Below are 11,617 nucleotides of genomic sequence, written 5' to 3'. Positions count from 1 at the left end.
ATCTACCTGCACCATCCCACTGCCTTAGTTTCATGTGTCTTCAAAGCAGGTTTCAGATAGCAAAAACCACTGTTTTCTTTTCTTTTTTTTTCTAAATTGCATTGAGCTCTTCTGAGTATAGCGATGTGATAAAGCTGAAATAGGATGGGCACTTTCGGATGGCTTGTGGTCACTAATGCAGTGGGAAATGGCCAGATACACTAAGCACTGTTGGAGACAGATGCATTCCTGTTTTGAGGCAATAACGTGTAACAAACACCGGAAATGGGCGCTCATAATAAAACCTGAGGGAGTCCCAGCCATTCGGTCCTTTTCTTCTACTAAGAAATAACTTTAGTTGTTGGTTGTTATTTGAAGGTATGTGTATTTTTTCTCCCTTCGATTTGATTTGCTTGTGGCTGCCGCAGTGTTTTGCACTGTGAAGGATGGGTATTTGGAGAAATGACCCACATTGGTATTATATTTATGACCTCATAATGTGGCTATTGAAGTTCTGATGTGCACACTCCAAGGAGCTCGCTGGGCGGATTTCTGCCTGTCCGAGATATATGGGGAGACCGAAAGCTAGCCACAGGCACCTGGCAGTGTAAGTGAGCCTCCGAGAAATGGGAGGTAACAGATGTCCTTTATTTTCTTTTTTTAAAAAATTAATTTATTGGGGTGACATTGGTTAATAAAATTGTATAGGTTTCCAGTGCACAATTCTATAATACAGCATCTGTATATTGTACTGTGTGCTCACCACCCAAGTCTGGTCTCCTTCAGTCACCATTTTTTTCGCCCTTTACACTCTTCTACTTCACCTCACCCCTCTTCCCTCTGGTAATCACTATACTGTTTTGTTTTTTGTTTTGTTGTTGTTTGTTTTTTTTGTGTGTGTGTGTGGGGGGGGGGTTGCTTAATCCCTTCACCTTTGTCACCCAGCCCCATAACCCCTTCCCCCCAGTAAACAAAACTAGAAACAGATCCCTAGATACAGATGTCTTCTTATTTTTAGGAAATTCCTTCTGTACCCTGCTTAAGCAATGTTCAGAATGCTGTTACAAAGCGATAGGTTAGGGGCGCACTTCACTGAGCCTGGTGGTGCCATGACTTTGGAGGCTGCAGTGCGGTTGGGTCTGCATCAGCAGAAGACAACAGCGCTGTCTGAGGAGAAGCCCAGGACTTCAGGCCATTGCCGAGGAGCTGCTGTGGTGTCTGCCGGCTGCTGTAATAGCCCCAGCAACTCTCAAATGAATCTATATTTCTTGTGACAAGGGAAGTGTGGGAAGATGTGCTTATGAAAACTTAAGATTCTTACAATGCCATGGAGATCAAATTAAACTAAAGTTGAGAACCTGTTGCAATAGGGCTTCATTAACTTAACATTCACTTAGAAAATTCTGTGGAATTGACATATTTAAGGTAGGCTGCTAGAAAGGGTTGGCAGAGGTAACTCTTCAAGTTGGTTGAAAGTGAAATTTTAAAATGAAGGCAATTTTAAGGGATTCTGCCTCTATAAAATATTGGGGTAAATGATAGCTCCCATGGAACAGTCTTCACCAGTAATTACTGAATTTTTTTTATTATTCTATATTTGTATACTGTGCTGAATGAGTGGGAAAAAATAGCAGGAACCACAAGAGAGGGCCACTTCCAGCGTTGTGACCCAAATAGGCTCCTGGGGTCCCCGAGGGCATGTGGTTCTGAGAAAGTTCCTTTGAGTTCTTTTCTCTCTCCTTGCTTATTTCCATCCCCTTCCCAGAACACTGTTTAACCTTGGCCTCCTTTTCCTTCTGTTTTTTAAAGGCGTGTCTGTGTCTTCCCAAGAAGAGCTGGGACTGAAATTTCCTGGTAGAGACGCACTTTAAAGATGGCCCGGCTTCAAGCACCAGCTGTATGTGCATTGAATTATGAATCCCAGAATTAACTAACCCGGAGCTGACTGGTTGACTAAGTGGGCTCCGGACCCTCCAGTGCTCCCTGGAGTCCGAATGCTTCCAGAAATAGGCGATTGTGTCAGTATCCGGGCAGGTGCGTGCTGTTCTTCTGCCATGCTGACAGTCTTGTTTATTTCATATCAGCCAGATACCTGATCTTGACCCTAAGTTGTCCTTGCAATTTGGAAGTCAAAAAAGCTATTTACCTTACAAAGAAGTAAGAAGTTAGTGGCTTAAGCTACTAACAGCCACCCACAAATTATTTTTAAAGCTATGCACACATCATCGTTATTCAGATTCTCGTTCTAAATAACTGTCAGATTTCCCCCTTAGGAATCGTAAAAAACAACCTCTGTGTTTTAAGTTTTCTTATATCTCAATTATGGCAATATTCTTATTTCCTTTCCTTTGTAGAGACCTAATGATTAAGAACTTTAAGAGGAAAATGTATTTTTAAAAAATAGAAGAAAATAACATTGAAGACTCTATTTCCCTGTGAAAATGCCTGAAGATTTTTTTTTCTCTTTTGATTCCTCTAATAAGTCTTTTGACAATGATTTCAGCGATGTTTCTGCTTTGTCTTCCAGTACAGAAACATCACCCTGCAATAAGGACATTACCTGCTCAGTATAAGCAGCCGGTATTTAGAGGTGTTCTCTTAAATTATACTCCTTTTTATTTAAAGTTATATCTGTACATAGCACAAAATAATTCCAACCATACATTAAGTAATTAAATTGAAAAATGGACATCTTTTTAATTTCCAATTCCTATTCAAAACATATTACCTTCAGTTATACTGGTGGCTAACACTACAATTTAAAGTCGATGCCTTCACAGACTGAATGTTTGGGTCCCCTCAAAATTCTTATGTTGAATCCCTAACGACCAATGTGATTGTATTTGGAGGTAGGGCCGAGTATTCTGAGCTGCCATAATCGCTTCATCTCCAAAACTGGTGGGCTATCCCGTTACATTTTTACTTAGTTATAATATTTACATTCTTCCAATCTGCCCATGGATTCTTTCAAAAAACTGAAAAAGACAATAACAAATCTCACAGTTAGGATTCTATAATTTTGTTTATTTCAAAACCAAATAGTTTGCACTGGTGGGAAAAAAAAATGTGAAGCTATTTCACTAAATCTGAGCCCCTTGAAAGAGAATGTTTAAAACATCAAGGTCAAATTGATTTTTCCCCTACATGTCATTAGTTGTTTAAAGCATGCCATATTTCATCTTATGGAAAGCACCTCGACGGCACTTAATACACATCAGGGCTGTTGTAAGAATTGTATATGTGTTAACCCATGAAGGGCTGTGATTAAACCTGTATTACAGATGAAAAAAGCAAGAGACACAGAGAAGATCAGTCACCTACTCAGGATCACACAGCTAACCCTTAACACTGAAATTCACACATAAGCAGGCAGGTCTCAAAGTTGGTGTTCTTAACCATTATGCTAATTAATGCCTGGTCATTCTTTCTCTTCTGGCCTTTTGTAGGATTTCCAATTGCTTTACCTTTTTTGTTTGTTTGTTTGTTTTTTGTTAACTGAAAAAACACAAGCATCGTTCACTACTTTATTTATTTATTTATTTTTTGCCAAGGAGTGGAGGAGCTTTTCCAGATTCTTCATCAGACTAATGAGATCTATAGAATCTATTTAACCCTTCAAGGCATGCTTATCAAAGCCTGGTGACTTGCTTTTCTGGTTTGAGCTGAAAGACAACACAGGTGTGTGAAGGAAAGTAGAATTAAACTCCAAACCCTAGGAAAGCTGATGTCCAGTAATTCAAGAAAGCATTAGGTCCAAGGATTTCTTAAGATTCCAAAACATAAGCCACAAGGGTAAGGCTGATAGATTTTGCTACATCAAACTGAAATATTTTTTTCAATGAAGGATAATAGGCCCTTCAATGAGATCCACACTCCACTCCCTCCAGCTTGTGCCCTGTTAGGCTGGCACTAAATGATGACATCAACAGGCTTCTCAGTTCTCTATCAGCCACTAGGTTCCCTCAACATGAGGAACCCGCAGGAAATGGGGCAGGACAGTAAAGCCAGGTGTGTATTTCTTCCTCTCTCTCCTCTCTGATGGACCACAGACTGGCTGGCTGGCAAATGCAGGAATAAAAAGTAGATGTTGTTTTACATTAACATTTTTAAAAGCTAATATTCAGGGATCTCTGTAAACCTGTACCTTCAGAATGTTGCAAGGAGTTTAAGATCCCTAAACCTTATATGGATAAAACTATGCATTCACTCTTCTAACAGATGTTCAAGACTTCCACACTCCTTATATGTCTTGGCGCTGTGACCAGGAGCCTAATTACTACTTTGAATTTTACATTTCTTCTTTCAGGTCTCTGAGATTTTCTTTGCCATATGTTCTCTTTGCCACTGTCATATAAGTGGAAGCAAATAAAGGAGAACAAATAAAGGAGCCGACGTCTGTAAGGGATGCAAGATGATGAAGTGGTGACTGGAAGGAACAGCTACATATACTTCCATGAGGCATTAATAACATCATCTAATCCCTCTGGTTTGGTTACATTCACCTTTTTAAGCCAGAAATTATATTAATAATCGTCTTAATAAACTTTATAGCCCTGACCAGATAACTCAGTTGGTTAGAGCATCAAACCTGATATGTTAAAGTTGCAGGTTTGATCCTGGTCAGGGCCCATAACCAATGAATGTATAAATAAGTGAAACAACAAATCTCTCTCTCTCTCTAAAACCAAACAATAAAAATATTTTAAAAATTTATAAGTGGGCTAAAGTTTTGTCTAAACTTATAGCAAACAGAACAGCGCAGGTGTGTATAAAATCAAGTGTATTTAGTTATAATTCACAAAATACATTAATTTTACCGGGTAGTCGTATTAGTTTTTAAAATGCAAATAGTCCACCGAAGCACTCCTACAATAAGTATATAGAACATTCTCTTCACTCCTAAAATTTTATTTGTGTCCCCTTGTAGTGAACCCCTCACCCCAGCCCTTACCTCTGGCAAACACTGGTCTAGTTCTAGAAGTTATATTTTCTGGAATGTCATATAATATGTAGTTCATTGGGTATGATTTCTTTCACTTAGCAAATGCATTTAAGATTCATCCATATTGTGTGTGTCAATAGTTTCTCTTCTTTACTACTGAGCAGTATTTCATAGTATGGAGGTGCCACGGTTTGATTATCCATTCACCTATTGAAGGACATTTGGGTTGTTTCCAGTTCAAATGATCATGCAAAATTCTACTCTATTTTGTGCATAGGTATTTGTGTAAGTATTAGTCTTCTTTTTTCTAAGATAAAGTCTAGGAGTGGTATTCTTGATTATAAGGTAACTGCGTGTCTGCCATCATAGGAAACTGTCAAAATGTTTTTTTTCAGAATGGCTGTACCAACTAGTGTCCTCACCTGTGATGAGTGAGATTTATGAATTTTCAGTTTTATCAGCTTTTATTTTGGTTGTCACATTGGGGATGATGACTTCCACACCCCTTATATGTTTTGGAGCTATGACCAGGAGCCTAATTACAACTTTCAATTTTATATTTCTTCTTCCAGGTCTCTGGGATTTCCTTTATGTATTTTGAAGCGCTGCTGTTAGATGCATACATATTTAAGATTGTTTTGTTTTTGGTGAATTGATCCTTTATCATTATGTATTATTCCTCTTTATCCTTATAAATCTTCCTTCTTTTGAAGTTTACTTTGTCTGCTATTAAACACTTTGCTTTCATTAGTATCAATGTGAAATAACTCTCATATCCTTTAAATTTAACCTACCTGTATTCTTGTATTTAAAGTGGATATGTCACAGACAACATATACTTGACTATTTTTTAAAATACACTGAGTGGCAAGATTATTATGATCTTGCCGAAACCGGTTTGGCTCAGTGGATAGAGCATCGGCCTGCGGACTGAAAGGTCCCGGGTTCGATTCCGGTCAAGGGCATGTACCTTGGTTGCGGGCATATCCCCGGTAGGGGTTGTGCAAGAGGCAGCTGATCGATGCTTCTCTATCATCGATGTTTCTAACTCTCTATCCCTCTCTCTTCCTCTCTGTAAAAAATCAATAAAAATATATATATAAAAAAAGATTATTATGATCTCTGAACACATAATAATCTGGCCACTCAGTGTGTGTGTATGTGTGTGTGTGTGTGTGTGTGTGTGTGTGTGTGTGTATTAGAGGCCCGGTGTGTGTGTGTGTGTGTGTGTGTGTGTGTGTGTGTGTGTGTATATACTAGAGGATTAGAGGCCTGGTGCATGAATTCGTGCATGGGTGGGAACTGGCCAACCTAGCTAGGGGAAGGGGACATGGGCGGTTGGCTGGCCTGCCTGCTGGTCGAACTCCTGGTCAAGGGGACAATTTGCATATTAGCCTTTTTTTATGTAGGATATACACTGAGTGGCCAGATTATTGTGCGTTCAGAGATCATAATAATCTGGCCACTCAGTGTATATTTTTATTGATTTCAGAGAGGAAGGGAGAGGGAGAGAGAGATAGAAACATCAATGATGAGTGAGAATCATTGATCAGCTGTCTCCTGCACACCCCCTACTGGGATTCAAGCCTGCAACCTGGGCATGTGCCCTTGACTGGAATCGAACCCAGACCCCTTCAGTCCACTGAGCCAAACCAGCTAGGGCTTGACTATTTATTTTTATCCTGTCTAAATTTAAGAAGCCAAGAACTGAAATAAAAAAAAAAATGGTACCACAGTTAAATCCCGTGGACTCTCTACTACTCTGGCTTTCAGAGATGTAGGCCTTCCGGAGAGGTGAGCGGCACATGGGATTTCAAACTGCTGGCCAGCCTGCCCACTGGGGTGCTTACTAATGACACAGGAGGCAGTATGTTCTGAGAAGGGAGCCTCTTCCTTCATCAGTAGACAGTCCTTTGGGTTATGCCAGATGGAGTAACTTGAGAATTGTGGGTAGAAGTATTCCTAAGGGCTGATCTAAACTCCATCAAACTCCAAGTTCCAAGAGGAGTGTTGATTTGGCTTCAAAAATACTGTATATCCAAGTTAAGTGCTTAGCAATTAACTTTGGAGGATGAAAGTATTGTGTGTTTTTTTTCTAATGCTTTTACATAACCCATGCATTATGTAAAAAGCTGGACCACTGAGAGGTTTTGCTTCTGCCCCTTCTTCATGAATCAAGTCTCTTGTATGAAACAAATCGTTGCAACAACAAGGAGTGACAGTCTGACAGCTGCGTCAGGTATTAGTGGAAATGACAGCCAGCAAATCAGAAATCATGGCAGGGCATCTGTATGAACAGCAATTTGTGCTTAGTCGAATAACCGGGAACCTCAGGAAATCCTGGAGAAAGAGGATGAACAAAATCAAACAGATACATTTCTATCCATCCCACATTCCCCCTGAAGTAATTGACAAGTTGAAGGAAAGCAGTGCTCACAAGTTTTCTCTTTCTTACTTAAATTCCACTTCTTGACACACCCAAGGGTTTAAAAATCAAACCAATAAAAAGGAAGCTAAAAAAGCCTATTTTTCCTCTTACAAGACAAGCAAGGAACATGGTAGGCTGCCCAACTAATTATTTTATGTTTGATTCCAGGGAGTGTCTGCCTGGGTATTATCCAGAGAACAGAATAAAATTCAGATCAGCTAGAAGTATAACTTTTTAAAGTTACAATACAGTCCATTAGCTTAGATATTCTGTTTTGTACACCTCAAGGGCTTGTTGGGAATTCTTTTGTGAATTTTTTTGGCTCTTTTCATTATTTCCAAAAGTAACATTCATATTTCTAGTAGACAGTTGTAAGAGTATTTTCCCAAAACTTCAATAGTTTTTCTCCTGAAATTACAAACATCAATGCTCTGGTGATTAGGAAATTAGATGTTAAACTGTTTGTTCTCAGTAATCATATAATGTTGCTGAATAAGGAACTAAATCTCAGATTTCTCAGGACTTTCAGAGGGATCTGGGGCAACTATCAGGGAGAGCACCAGACAAAAGGCAGGGAGGTCACTGGGAAGAGAGGGGGACTTACCAGTATGTGTACAGCCGTGTGTGCTTGGGGTTGATGCAGAAAGCTGACTGCACACACAGCTCATGGGATGTTTATTGTTATTTTTGCCTGTATCCTGAGAGGAAGCTGAGCAATCAGGCCACCTTCAACTTGGGTTTCCCAGGATCTCCCACATCAAGCACTTAAAGGTGAATAGGTAAGTTACAGGTGAAGTCTTGTAAAAGGGAAAAAGACCCCAATTTAACTTCAGGTTCCACATAGGACTATTGAAAATGTTTCCATTGCCTGGAAGGTTGGGCACACCTTGCTTGAAGTCATCACACCAGCTGTGTGTCTCACTGGATTCCCAGTTAGAGGATGAGCGAACGTGAGAATTCTCCCACTCTCACTTCTCTCTGTTTAGTAGAGCTGAGGAAGAGTTCCTAATTCATACAGAGAAAACTGTCTAGAAAAACAACTCATCAAAAACTTTAAAAATGCAGCGAGGATGCAAGAGTTTTGCTAAAATGTTAGTAAATGGAAGTTCAGAATTCAACAAAAATAGTACATCAAGGTTTTGCCACTCAGAGCAGAGTTGTTCCTCACAAAGACCCAACATCTCAAATAGCTCATCTCCAGGGAACAAAATGTCACAAGTATTCATAAATTCAGTGGTTTCTGCTATTTACCCAGGGACAGGAGAAGGTGTGATTTTCTGCGAGGGGTCTGAAGGCAGTCATACATCGCCTTGACATGGATAATGAGAGGTTTCCTCTTCCCAGCAATGATGGAGGGACTACCAAGATTCATCAAACATATGACTGTTGCTAATTTCTGCTGATTCATGGGAAAATAAATGAGAGATCTTAAACAAACTTGGAACTTATCTTTATTGACTTTGAAAGAGGAAAAATAATATAGAATATGTGTACCTAGATTAAAAATAAAAGCAAGAATGTATGTTTTTTTTTCTGGATCACTGCTTATGACATCTGAATGATGGGCTCATAGCCAGTGGGCAATATGCATCTTACAAAGACTTAAGGGAAAGAGTAAGAATTTGATCACAAGGGCTTTAACCTGAATGTGAGATGTGGATTAGGAAGTTGGATATTGTGTTGGAAATAAAATATAGGTATGACATAGAATGAATAAAAATAATGGAAGAGATTCTAAGGGGAAAATAATGATGATAAGAACGAATTAGTAAAAGTTTAAGTATTAAATATAAATTAAACAAATTTTAGCACAATATGATATATATCATCTTATAGATCTCACACAAGTTGATGCTAAAGAATTCATAATTAGAGGAAGACTTCTAAAAAGCAATGATCCCAGTGGAAGAGGAAGAGAAGAGTATATTATATGTCAACACAGGAACCCATGAACTGAGATACAGAGGGATTGATGGAATTTCTGAGGAAGGCTACTCTGAGAAGGACCTTTGATCTTAATGAATTCTAGTCCATCTGCAGCCACTGCACAACTAGAGGAATGTTACCTAATCTTTGTGATGCATTCTTAGTGCCTGATGGTACAGATGTTGTGACTGAATTGTATAAACATCTCAAGCATGGTACCTGGTACATCATAGGTAGCCAAAATGCTACCCAGGAGAATTAGTCGGGAAAGATTACAGCACCCCGTTCTGAGAGAACACAAAATGTTGGCTGTGCTCATCTCTGTTTTGGGGTTGTTTCAGACCCCAGGTCATCTAATGTTCTCAGCTCCTGGTATGATCCTGCCTGCTTCTCTGGCCTCATCATGTGGCTCTGGCTAATTCTAAACCAAAAGGAAGTCTGTTTTCTGTCATAGTAAAGAGGTCAAAAGCGTTCAAAAGGAATTTTAAGGGTGTGAGAGTTTCTCCTTAGCAAGCTGAGGCGTAAACCAAATGACTGGTAAGAGAGTGAAATTGCTGAAAATAAGACCTTTGGGTTCCAGTGCAAAATGTGACTCTTACTACAAGTAGTTTGTAACTGAGTAGGAAGTAATTTTATCAGAGCTGAAGATTTCTAGAAACTAAGAAGCAGAGTTATTATAAAAATTAGTTCAAGGATAAAAGGTGTTCCCAAGAACATGAGGGCCATGTGGCCTGGTTAAAAGGGCTGTTGAAAATGTCAAAAGGCTACACACTAGATTCCCCTTATGTAACAGTTGAAATGACAAAAGTATTGTAGAGAAGCGATTCTTGGTTTTCAGGACTTAGGGATGGGGTGGGAGGCATGTGCCTGGGGCTTCAAAAGGGCAGGTTGGGGTCCTTGTCATGAAAGTCTTATATGTTTCCAGTGGTGTCGGTCACACAAACCTACACATGAAATATGATTGCACAGAAACAAATGTGCATACACCCACACATACACACCCACACCCTCAAAGTCAAATGAGTACAGGTAAAACTGGTGAAATCTGAATTAGGCCAATGGATTGTATAAATGTCAACTTCCTGGTTGTGATATTATGCTGTGGTCTACTCCTTGGGAAAACTACGTTAGGGTATACAGAAGCTCACACTATTTTTTCTTAAAATAACATGCGCTTATACAATGAATTCAAAATAAAAATTTTGGGGGTAAAATTGTTGCATGCCCACATTAAAAATGGACCTGCATGGAGAAGCTTGCATAGAAGATGGGAGGGAAGTTGACAATACAGGTCAGGAGGACAATGCTGACCCCTCCCCCAGAAGGAGAATGTGGGGGAAATGAGGTAGGAATACAGGGCACAGCTTGGCAGAACGGAGATCCTGGGGGTAAAAGGGGACTCCACCTGTCTGATGAGAAAACTCACTCTACTAAAAAAGAAAAATATGTTACTTACTATGCTTACTACTTATTTACTCTGGAAGGAAAAAAAAACCTGGAAGGATAACGAGAGAAGCTTTTTCTAAGGATCAATTCTACAACTAATAAATAATTAATGCAATAAAGAAGTAATTAGAACCTCAAGATTGTATAGTGAAAAAAGCAAAGAAGTGAAGGATAAGGACATTCATATTTATATCCTAAACTATAGAAAGGTCTATATCAAAAGTTTCAAATAAAACATTTCTTAAGCTATGAAAAAACACATAGAGTTCTCAAGAAAAATAAATAAATAAAAATAAAACAATGACAAATTACCCAGACAGTGAAAAAAGTAGAATGAACAATGGATAGCACTTTCTATTTCCAATAAATAGAATAATTGCAAATGATCACTAAAAATTATCGAGCGTTACATAAGGCTCCTTCCCAACCTATGTGCTTTGCTCTCTCTTCCTTCTCTCTCCTTCTCTTTTATGCTTTGAATAAACTTAATCTTGTCAACCACAAATTAAACCACTGAACCTGGAAATGATTTTCCCGTTGGCAATCCCAGTTGAGCCTGGAAACCCCAGATCACGATTTAATGGGCCCATGTGTGTTTCCCTCACAAATGAGCAGTGGGCACATTCTCCAAAAACGACTGCGGAAGCAGTCACGTGTTGAGACTGCATTTCTATTTGCTTGTCAAAGAATTATGGTTTTCTGTTTTATTCCTTTTTAAAATAGCTTTTCCTGGCAGTATTAAAAATCTTATTTGTAAATATGATTCGGGGCCTTTTGGAAACCAGTGGAACATCCCCTTCCATCTCTTCCTTGTCAGTCCCGAGGTTTGATTTGCATGGAGCTGCCAGGCTGCTGCTGTGGGCCCCTCGGGCAGTGTGGGGGTTCGGAACTGAACT

The 11,617-nt window shown here is 39.3% G+C and overlaps 1 long non-coding RNA gene across 2 annotated transcripts; it reads left to right on the top strand.

Moving 5' to 3' along the window:
* Positions 1-523: 523 nt before the first annotated feature.
* On the top strand, positions 524-4,663 carry LOC114228780 (uncharacterized). 2 transcript variants are annotated; one of them, XR_003614899.2, is made up of 3 exons: positions 524-586; positions 1,789-2,013; positions 4,286-4,663. It is a non-coding gene; the product is annotated as an uncharacterized LOC114228780 (long non-coding RNA). The 2 variants fall into 2 exon arrangements; XR_008557757.1 differs by lacking the exon at positions 4,286-4,663 and adding an exon at positions 2,334-2,627.
* Positions 4,664-11,617: the final 6,954 nt, after the last annotated feature.

Source organism: Eptesicus fuscus, chromosome 12 (assembly GCF_027574615.1).
Source record: "Eptesicus fuscus isolate TK198812 chromosome 12, DD_ASM_mEF_20220401, whole genome shotgun sequence".
NCBI lineage: Eukaryota > Metazoa > Chordata > Mammalia > Chiroptera > Vespertilionidae > Eptesicus > Eptesicus fuscus.
This window is presented reverse-complemented; position numbering and strand designations above follow the sequence as displayed.